This window comes from Centroberyx gerrardi, chromosome 21 (assembly GCF_048128805.1).
Source record: "Centroberyx gerrardi isolate f3 chromosome 21, fCenGer3.hap1.cur.20231027, whole genome shotgun sequence".
In the NCBI taxonomy this organism is placed as follows: Eukaryota; Metazoa; Chordata; class Actinopteri; order Beryciformes; family Berycidae; genus Centroberyx; species Centroberyx gerrardi.
The window spans coordinates 18743772-18754629 of record NC_136017.1 but is presented as its reverse complement, the minus strand read 5'-3'; the positions used below and the strand labels follow the sequence as shown (position 1 = coordinate 18754629).

Genomic DNA, 10858 nt, shown 5'->3' with positions numbered 1-10858 from the left:
TATCGCCTAACAATCCTGATTTTAGTCCAGAGGTTTGCCTTTGGTGTCATTCTCTTTCAGGATGAATCACATCCACGTTCAGCTATACAGTTAATTTCAGTGACCACACTGAGCAGTATTAATTTAGTTTTGACTTAAAGGTCCCATATCGTGTAAAACAGGATTTCCCTTGCCTCTTTAATTATAAAGGAGTTGGATGTGCTATCTAAACATCGTGAAAGTATCAAAACGCACGGTCGCCAACTAAATCCACACAATCCATATTAGAAAAGCGAGCCTCTAAACGAGCTGTTTGGACTTCCGTAACTTTGTGGCGTCACAAGGGTTCCCTCATTATCATTTTTGTAAGAAATAATAGTTTTTTTCAAAGCGGTTGTCATTGTTTACCGGAGAGTTTTCCCTACCTGTAGCTGCCGGGCCGCGGTGTCTCACGTTTCACTCTTGAAACGGTTAGCCAATCAGAACAGAGGGTCGTTAATATTAATGAGCCTTAAAGACACAGCAACAGAAACAACCTGTTCTTGGCAAGGCTCAGAGAGATGCTAGAAAATGAACATGTAAAAATGGATTGAGAGTGTTTTTGGTACATGACACCACACAAACGGCTTTTAATAGACCTCAAGACATAAAATAAAACACTGGAAAGTGTAGAATATGGGACCTTTAAGGCAGTGAGCACAAGAAAACCATCTCACATTACTACTTTACTAATTGAATTCTCTCTGCTGACTACACCGGATTAATATTTAGGTCATGATATTCATCTATATCATGATGGCAGGAAGCTGACATTTTTTCACTAGGCGCAGTGGCTGATGGATTCAAAAAGTAATCAACCACTTGTAACATTTCCCCAGCAAAATATGATTTTTAGAATAGAAGACCTCTGAATGATGGTTGGTCACCTTTAAGAGGGTGGCTGGTACAGTGAATAGATTTATCAGCTACAGACAAAATTTATCAGCATTTGACTTTTATCTTCCACCTTATTAATAGACCTAAAAATACTGTTGACTAAGTTTTATCTATTAGAATTACTCACTTTGGTCTCAGTGGTTTCTTAAGTATTCTAAAAGGTAAATCCTAGCTTGAAATCTTTACTGCTATTACAACATTCGCAAGTAAAGTAATGCTTTGTGGTTACAGGCTCTTAAATTGATCTATCTATTGTTCCATAAGGGAATATGTACATAATAAAAGCATTCATCCATCTTTTATTATGGACAAATGAAAATAATTTTGCAATTGAGCATTTTTGTACAGCATTTCAGCAGAAGCATGCCTTAACTGAAAAAGTTTCTCATCTATTAACTGTGGACAATGGTATACTGGGATAAAAAAAAACAACGGCTCTGGAAATTAGACCCAAACTGGCCCACCATACTGAACTGACCCACAGATCCTCGACCCATTGCCCTGCTTCTCACAAAAGTGACACATGTAAAATAAAGTATCATTAGAGAAGAGAAACATCCCTTTTACATCCCTTCTGTTGTTCACAAGGTTTCCATGGTCTCTGCCTATAAACATCACATCTCAGCAACTTGTGGATCATAGAAAATCCCGACTTTCCCTGTCATATTTACCCTTTGTTTATATTTTTCATGTGCACTCCACAAAGTGAGCATAATGTTCATTTGTTAGGTCAGCAGCAAATTTATACACAGCACAGTCTGTCACTGTCAGCTCAGCCTATGAAAGGTAGAATGTACCAAAGTAAAGTTGGAGGGGAGAGAATGATGGACGATGAACTTAAGATCCCCCCCACACACACATCCCTATGGAGCCAGCGGGCCAGTCTCCAGCAAGACTACCAAACAGCATTGGACTTCTTTTATTTTTTCGTATCAGTGTTGCTGGACTCATTCCTGACCCAGAGGTTGGCCGACCCACCAGGAAAACCCCGGACTACTACTCCAGATGCCCAGATTGTTCTTTACAAAGAGATCCAGGAGGCATCACTTATTAATAATAGTGTTGCTGCTGAAGTGATGATCATTGTGGTTCCAGGCTCTTAAATGGATCTGTCTGTTGTCCCATAATGTAATAAGACCACAATGTACATAATAAAAGCATTCATCCATCTTTTATTATGAACGTGAAAATAATTTTACAACTGAGTATTTTTGTACATGTTATTTCAGCAGAAGCATGCCTTAACTGCGAAAAGCTTCTCGCCTATTATCTGTGGCTTAAAATCAATCTATTCGTTAGAAAGAGATCCAGGAAGCATCACTTATAAATAACAGTGTTGGTTTGGAAATGATCGTCCGATGCTGCAAATGTCTTACTAAAAAGAATAATAAATTACACTAAATTGTATTTGTCAATCAAATACAGTCACTATTATTAAACGGGAGAAAAATAATTGTTTATAGTTAAGTCCATCGTCTTACAAATTGTCAGGAAACTGGAGTTTACATTAGACCTAGGCAAAATGGTAGCTGAATGTGTAAAAAATAAATAAATAAATAACAGTGCCGAGTGCTTGGTTTAGCTTAAGTATTAAAATAATTTTCTACTTTTTCCCAGAATTGCTCATAAATATAATACATAATACGCCAAAAGTATTTTTGGCATATTGCAACAATAATGCAGCATTGCCAGATGCTTTTGTAACTAATAACAACAATACATAGATATGTTTGTGAAAATAGTTGACTTGAGGCAACCATATTATGTTACAATATATAGGAATAATGAATAGAGACAGACACTCGGTGTCCTTGTCTGTCCAGCCGCTGGTCATATGCCATTTGGTGGACACTTTATCCAATGTGCCTTACAGTACCATGGGTGGCCTCAGAAGGAAGAGTCCCTAACCTTGGCAGAGTTAGTGCAAAACTCTACTGATTGAGCTATGCAGCATTACATGCTGGAGTAATACTGCCAAATTCACTTTGTTGTCATTGTCCTTCTCCACATCAGAGATCATCCACTCTAAGGGTTCGGACCTGGTTCTCCATATTGGAGAGCCGTTGCTTGAGCTTCCGTTGGTAGGATTCATACTGTTCTGTCAGCTTATGAAATTTGACCGTCATGACTTCCAAGCTACCGTCCAACTGACTGACTTTGTTCTCCAAGTCTTTGGCGTCAGCACCAGCTTTGGCAGCTGACTCGTCTATTAGGTTGTCTTTCATCAGGATGGCCCTCCCCTTCTCTTCTAGGGCATTTTTTGCATCAGGGTACTCAATGAGTGCATCCATTAGATCATCCTTGGACAGGGCAAAGAGATCAGAGTAGCCAACACTTCGGATGTTGGCCGTTCTTCGGTTGCCCGCCTTACTGCCCTTGATACCGAGGATGCTGATTTCCCCAAAGTATGCTCCATCACTTAGGACCACGAACTGGGTGACTCCATCATCTGCTACCACAGCCAGCTTGCCTTCTTTGATTATGTACATTTCCCTGCCAATATCGCCCTTCTTACAGATGTAGTCGCCAGGACTGAAGACTTGCGGCTGAAGCTTGAGGACCAACTCCACAAGCAAACCTGCTTCACAGTCCTGAAAGATGCGCACTTTCCTCAGTGTCTCCAAATGTACATTGATGGCAATCTCAGCCTTCAGCTTGTCTGGAAGGTTCCTCAGCACCTGTTTCTCATCACAGGTTTTCTGCTCTGTCCAGAGGTAGTCAAACCACTTCACCACCCTTGTCTCCAGGTCTTTGGTGACTTTACGAAACTGCATGTACTGCTTGATGGAGTCAATCTTAGCCTGGAACTCTGCACGCGCAGCATTCATGTTGGAGATCATGGCACCAACATTACCTACAATTGTAGCAAAGATCAGGACACCAGTGAGGAAGTCAGCAACCACAAATAGGTACTCAATATCTTGAACAGGGGGCGGCGTCTCTCCAATAGTGGTCAGGGTGAGCGTGGACCAGTAAAGGCAATAGACATACTGCCTGGCCAGGCGTGCATTGTTAGGGTTGTTAATGTCTGGATACACCCAGGTGTCTGAGCCAAAGCCGAGGGTTTTGGAGATGGCAAAGAAGAGGCAAGCATTCCAGTGGATAATGATGATGATGTAAAGCACAAGGTTTCCAATTCGGAAGATGTTGGGGAAGTTGGTCCGAGTTTCAGTCCGGTCAAAGAACTCGAAGAGGCGACCTAGCCTGAAGAGACGGTTGAACCTCCATTCCGGGTTGTCGATGCCAATTTTGAGGAATACAAAATCAGTGGGAATCAATGATATTATGTCCAATTTGAACTGTAGTGTCTTTGTGTAGTTTTCTTTCAGTATCTTTGCATCTTTAACAAGCAGTCCCTGCTCCAGAAAACCTGTTGACACATTATATGATTTGCATTATCATTTTTACAAGAGATCTGTGGTCCAAAATCATTAGTTTTCTGTAATTTCACAAAATTATTTTAACTGACCTGTCCTGGCTCTCACAAAGGTGTCTATATAATAGAGGGCATCTGAGGTGTAGTCTAAAACCATCCATAGTGTTGTGTTTGTGTACTGCAGTTCATTGAAACAAGCCCTAGGGGAAAGCAGAAACATGAGAAGATTGATCATCAAAAACCTCTCAAGTCATAAAGGAAACATAAAATCACAGGTATTAAGACCTTGCCACCAGAAGCATCAGGTTGTAGAACACCGGGATGGAAATTGTGCACAGCCAATTGTAGTACAGGTCTGTGGCAGGGTCCATGATCCACACCTCCTTTCTGAATGAGAAATGGAAGAATTTATTCCAAAATGAGATGCCCACCATTTGAGAAAAAAACAAAAACAAAACACCATTACTATTGCTAGTGGTACTGGTAACTACTAAAACATTTACTGGATTGTCTATATATTATAGAAATATTGAATGATTAACTTAAGGGTTAGTCAAGTGTTTTTCCAAATTGCTGGCATTAAAAAAAGCGATGGTTATGGGTTACTCTTATAGAGTTGAGATGTCTTGAGAGATTTGCTCCCAAAACTGTTATATTTTTGCATATGGAATCATCTTTGTGTTTGAAATATACACTAATGAACTTCAGGTAGCAAGATTTGTCCAAAATGTATATATGATGGAATCAGATGCATTTATTCTATTGGCTGTTCATAATGAAAGATCAACATCAGTGACCAACATGTTTTTGCCCCATGGCTTTTATTGGGGTAAGAAGCACAACCCATAGAATAAAGGCTTTTAACTGAAAACTGTTAGCCTTCTCCCATCCATATTCGCATATACTATATTTTCTCATGTCTGATATATAGGAAGCTCTTGACATGGTTTCAGCTTAAAAAACTAGATGACACTCCTCTGTAGAGAGCATACCTCTGCCAACACTATGCAATTGTCAAGATATGCCTGTTCCACGTCAGATTTTCACCAAAAGTAAATTTCATGTCCTTTACTACCTGGTTTCACATCAGGAGATGCACACATTTTTTAAGTTTGTGTAAAGAGTTTGGGCAGACTTCTTTATAGGTAGAGGTAGAGAAATACATCAGCAAACCAGGATAAACTGACGTAACATCACTGAAAATAACTGTTTAATTTGCCCAGGAAATTTCATTCAAAATTAAAAAGAAAGTATTCCTGTGAGCCATAAATGACCATTTCCAGGTGAAAAAGAAATATTCAAGGTTGTTCATGGTTTCCAGGATTATTTTGTGGTCCAGAAATATAAAATTGAATGAATATTGAATAAGTCCTATTCCCATGCTTAAAGCACTTCGTATGTGTTATCATACTCACGGAGGCTCTTGCTTTTTGTCGTCCTTTTTGTCATCCTTCTTGTCGTCCTTCTTCTCAGTTTTCTTCTCATCTTTCTTCTCATCCTTTTTCTCATCTTTCTTGTCCTTCTCATCCTTCTTCTCATCCTTTTTCTCGTCTTTCTTCTCATCTTTCTTTATTTCTCCCTTCTTGTCATCTTTTTTGCTGTAAAATAAATAAATCTGTCTGATTGGTTGGAAATTCATGAACTTGGTGTCATGCAGCAGACCCAGGAAGCCAGAGGGGGGCAGCATGATACAGTTAAATCAGTGTTGTGCTACAGTCTTGCCACTATTCCTACATGATGAAAAAAGTATTCCACCTGTTCTACCTTCATATCTATTTTTCCTTACAGCAATAATAAATGAGATAGGGGATGCAATGGCTTGGAAATAAATCTCACAGAGCGGACGTTCCATTATTCCTATTCCAGTTGTATCAGATTGCATGACAAAAGGTGTTAGAAATGTTAGAAAATTCAAATATGTAAACCTATGTAACACACATAATGTACTGCACTTACTCATCAGTGTTGTTGCAATTGTTCATATTTAGTGCAGCCAAGGGCCATTGAGGATCACTAGAAGAGGAAAAAGACTTGTAAATAAGGTCAGTAGCAACTCTCACATCAGCATCAAGCTTTACATTCTGGAGAACTGGAATTAGCATACCAACTGCATACACTATGACTATGTATGTGTGCGTGCGTGCATGTATGTATGACCAGATCTATCTGAATTATATGGCGCTACTGGCGAATATGTTACCAAATGTTTGTGAATTTACACATAATATTTCCAAATAATTTTCAGGATTTGTTTTAATGTGCTTCATGCACAAGGTGAGAGGGTTTTTTATTCCATCAGGAAAATTCAGTTAATGTCAGTTAAGTTGTACGTCACAGAAAAATAGACTAAATTGACTTTCAAATACTTCCCTGAGTGGTGAGTATCCCTACTCACCACACTGACACAGTTAGCAAAACCAGGACTTGTAGTGTTTCAGATTAATGCTGTCAGTTTTGACCACAAAACTGTAAGGGCTCCATCTCTGTACATCGCGTGCTGCCAATAGTAATAATGTAATTTATATTCCTTGTTTATCAGCACGTCAAACTGCTACCCTTAATAGTCCTGTCAGCTTTGGATTACTGAACACAAGGTGTCTGAGGGAAGTCTTTTATCTGCCATGACTTCATCACATCCAATTCAATATACTTTTTTTTAACTGAAACCTGGGAGTGAGGGAGACTTCCCCAAATTTCCCCAACGTTATCTGCTAGCAATTATCCACAGGACTAATTTTCAATATTTGCATATTTCCTTTGATAGCTTCTTCTCTTTTGAGTCATAGGAGCTGGTTCCCAGGTCTAGAGCTGACCTCCTCGTGCAGTTCTGGTTGTTCCTAGGGGGGGCGCTGCTCTCGGCCCTCCAGGCTCGTCTGAACTCGGCGTGGCTGCTGAGACTGGAGTCCGTGGGGCCAACGCTTCCATCCCTCCCCAAGTGCATGAAGCGGGACAGCCTTGGAGAAGACGTCAGATAGACCACATTAGTTTATCCACAGCAAAACGTGCTTATGGACATCTTAACACCTCTAAATCGTGCACTAAGGATTTTTTGACTGCATATGAATCTCATTTTGCAGAAGGTAGGCTATACCAGGGTTGGGCTCAATTTAACTTCCTGAAGATGTAAAAACTTGAAATCTTTTGCAATGAAAAGATTCTCATATTTAAACTATAATAGAAATGATGGAGAATAAAGACTTTATTGTTTCATGTGAATTGCTGTTTCATGTACAACAGTATGGCATGACAGAAAGGTCTGTATTCTATGGAAGCCCATTCCCGCCACTGAATAAAATAAAAAACGACTCAATTCTGACTTTATATCTCACAATTCTGACTTTTTATCTCACAATTCTGACTTTATTTCTCACAATTCTGACTTTATTTCTCACAATTCTGACTTTATATCTCACAATTCTGACTTTTTATCTCACAATTCTGACTTTATATCTCACAATTCTGACTTTTTTTTTGCGCGAGAAAAAACAAAAGTTAGAATTCCGAGATATAAACTCAGAATCATGAAAAAAAAAGACAGAATTCTGAGAAATAAAGTCAGAATTGTGAGGAAAAAAAGTCAGAATACTGAGAAATAAAGACACAATTGCGAGAAAAAAACTCACAGTTGAGTCATTTTTTTATTTTATTGAGTGGCACGAATGGGCTTCCATAGGTTCCTCCTGTGTCCAGTAGAGCTAGTGGTATAGGGAGTGACACTCACCTGGACAGCAGTCCTGTCCCTGTTAATGACGCCTGATCCTCAGTATCCATTGGCCTGGAAACACAATGGAGGACAGTTGGACAAACTCAGCAAATGATAACTAAATAAATTTGCTCTAACATTATTCAAAAACTCTTTCTCCACACTGTGGTGAATATATTGTTCCATGTGTAAATGTTGCAGAAAGAGTTGATATTACAACTGCAAACTGAGATGGTGTAACTAATGAAAACTTTTCCATCATAGACAAGGCTCCTTGAATCCAGGATACCGTTTACTTGAGCAGTGAAGCTGTTTTCCCCGCTCTGAACTGACCTACTGTCTCTGCTCGTCTGGTCGTGGCGGGCGGTGTGTTTGGTTGGCTGGCGCGGCGTGGCGTACGATGACTCCACACACACCTCAGCACAACATCAGGATGATGATACACTGCTGTGAGAGGAGAGACCAACGGAACGATACACACTGAGCGCATCCCAGATTCAACAGCCACACACACACACACACACACAGTTTTTATTTTTTGTCTCATATATGTTTAAAAATTTGTTATGATGAGCATGAAGCCTCACATTAGATAACATTAGAGCTCTAATTGTTGATTTGGGTTTGCCGCAGCAGAACCTGCAAAACAGTTTTATTTGTTTAGTTTTGTTGTGGTTCACTGTTACTGTTCACTGTTAAATGTATCATTTATTTGTCTCGCTTAATTATGACCCAGCATATATAAATGTGTTGAGGTAAAATAGAAAGTGCTATAGAAAATGCTAAAAATGAGGTGTCATGGATGACATGAAAGGTCAGATTTCACCAAGAAGTTGTTTAAAATAACTTGTTTCCTTCCAGTAAAAGAACAATATCTTGCTGAATTTAGATTAAAGGTCCCATATTGTGAAAAACACATTTTGATAAAATAAATGGTGTTTGTAGTTTGTGAATTGAAAGGGGTTTTAGAGGTTTTTTTAGTTTTTTTTTTACATGTTCTGAGGGTGTATTTAGCCCCTCTTGATATTATATTTTATCTATATGATAATATAGTTTATCTGTGCATGAATAAGGGCTGTGAGGAGGGAACATTGTAGCTGCTGTTACTCTGCTGTAAATGAGTGAAGCTCTGAAAGCTCTTTGATGAATACTGATTGTCATCTGCACTCTCTTTATTGCTTTATTCTCAACGCTTTCTCCATTTCAAATATGTACTTTACAGATAAATGTCTCTGAGAAATGAAATGAAATTAAAATTGTAAGTTTAACATGTATGTTTGCCATACAAGTTATATCTATGTTTTACGAGTGTTGATATAATTAATCAGTAAGCATTATTATTAGGATTCTTATAGCATGGTCAAAAGGCATTATGAGTTTATTATATAAGTGCTGCAGAGACATGATAGCCTTAGAATGTGTCACCATGATGAGTATTCCCATATTTCAATAAATCATCAATAAATTGATGCACCCAAGATTGCTTTATTGTCTTAAAAGCAGGATCTGTTGTTGAATCTGTTCACAAACGTGTTAAATGTCAGTTTTCAGGCTATTTTCGTGGCCTCATTCAAATGAATACAGTATCATTAATGTATATATTTCTCCTGTGGGTTTGACCCCCAGTGATATTAGTGCCTTGCTCCATCAAGCTACACAGGTCCTACAATGACATGGCGAGCCCTTCTGGTTCTATCCAGAACCTTCTTCTGCGTCCTCATATGGCACTGTACAGCACAGTCCCAACTAAAGGATTCTTTAATCCTGTTCACTGAAAGACACTCAGATACCCTGGCTAGCCTTGTTGTAAAGACAAATTCTAATGAACACTGTTTTTACAGTTTGTTAAGAACTATCACAGTGAAACAGAGAGTTAGCAATGGTTCTATGTATAACTACAGAGCCATGTAATCATACAGTTCAAGCAGGTTCAAGCAGTATGATAGATAGATAGATAGATAGATAGATAGATAGATAGATAGACACATTCCAGAAATCAAAAATAAGATGCAATAGTACTGATTTTATGCAGACCATGATCGAGTGACAGCTAAGTGACAACAGTGAATTCATCAGTGGCAAAACAGTTCAAAACTGTTCAAATAATTTTAGTCCCATTAGCTCGGCCTTCTGCTTCTTCAACGCTATTAACTCAAATCCTTCTCTCTCAGATTACGTTGGCTAAAATTAGACTTTCAAGTCGGTGTGACTTGTTGAGCTCTAGGCTTACAGAAGTTTTGCTTCTCGCCGTCACACTGAAACACAATAAACAAGCACTATCTACTGTTTAATTAGGTTTACCTGAATGTGGGTGATGAGACCATGCAGTCCAGACAACTAGAAGAAGTTACGGTGAGCTCTGAGTTAATCCCATACTGCTTATTCCCTCCTGTTCCTCTTTCACATCAAAGAAAATCCTCACAGGAGAAAAGAACACTCATGCTTGTGTGTGTGGACAAGACCTTCTCCTGCTGTGGAGGAGTTAATATCTGTGTTTCAGCAGCCGGTCTGCTCTACCGCTCTGCACTGCTTCCCAACACATAATGAAGGAGGAGGAGAGGAAGAGAGGGAGAGGAGGAGGGAGGAAGGGAGGGAGGGAGGGAAGAGGAGGAGGAGGGTGTTGTGAGGTGAGTGGAGGGAGCAAAGAGGAAAGAGTTTACTGTGGTTTAAACTGAACCATAAGTCATGGTCTACATGCTTTCCAGATGGCAGATCAGTGTGAGAGTAACTACAAATGTCTACAAAATGTTTGGGGAGACGATATGATAACAATGGCTTTGTGATTATGTTAGTTAGCCATTTCGTTTGTTATAACATTTTCTTAAATGCTACAATACGTAATGGTTAATGATTAACAATTGATT

At 39.1% G+C, this 10858-nt stretch overlaps 1 pseudogene; it reads right to left on the bottom strand.

Moving 5' to 3' along the window:
* Window positions 1–2833: 2833 nt before the first annotated feature.
* Window positions 2834–8062, bottom strand: LOC139914048 (cyclic nucleotide-gated channel alpha-3-like; annotated as a pseudogene).
* Window positions 8063–10858: the final 2796 nt, after the last annotated feature.